We start from the raw sequence: 866 nt of genomic DNA, 5'->3' as shown, positions 1-866 counted from the left end.
TAGCCGGAATGGACGGTCTGCAGCAGACGGAATGGACGGTCCAGTGCGGACCATCCGTTCTGATCTATGCAGTCCGCCACCCCGGACCGTCCGGTCTGGCTTACCCAAAACGGACGGTCTAGGGTTCGTCCACTGATCAGATCACGTTCTCCGGCGTTCTCAGCCCCGATCAGACCCGAAACCGATCCGAATTCACCTGTGGACCCAAACCTGCACTCTATGCAACATGAAACATGTAATCTACCATAGATTCAATCATCAAACATGCATAGAATTCATAGCAAACATGGATTCAAATAATTCAAATCCTAAAACGTGCGTGTTTGGGTTCTACGAAATCAAAACAGAGCAACCAGGCTCTGATACCACTGAAGGAATTCCTGGGATCTCTAGACCGAATCCTATTCCTAAGAGATCGATTCTAGGGTTTGCGCAGCGGATGTAAAACAAAAATTTAATAAACCCTAGAACCATACTTCTATGAATCGTAGAAACGTTAGAACACTTACCTCAATCGATCCGGGGCCTGTATCAACTGAAGAACTCGTCCGATCACGAAAGGGAGGAAGAATACCTCGCCCTCTACACGTATCCACACCTCGGGATGGATTCCAACGGTTGGAACTTGTCTGCTAGGACCCGAATCTGCTATTCGGTTTGATGCTTCGAGAAAACGAGACTTGGAAACTCTTGAATCTTTTGGATCTCACCAAAAGCCCTTAGTATTCTGCCAAAGACGGCTCTAAAAGTCTCTCTTACGATTAGGGTTTTAATCTCCTTCTTATAAGGTGATTTAACCCTAATTCGGTCTAATTTTCGAAAAACCCAAAACCCGGAACGGACGGTCCAGAAATACACGTGGACCG

Source organism: Tarenaya hassleriana, unplaced genomic scaffold (genome assembly GCF_000463585.1).
Source record: "Tarenaya hassleriana unplaced genomic scaffold, ASM46358v1 Cleome323, whole genome shotgun sequence".
Taxonomy (NCBI): Eukaryota; Viridiplantae; Streptophyta; class Magnoliopsida; order Brassicales; family Cleomaceae; genus Tarenaya; species Tarenaya hassleriana.
The sequence above is the reverse complement of the archived record's forward strand: the minus strand, read 5'-3'. Positions refer to the sequence as shown.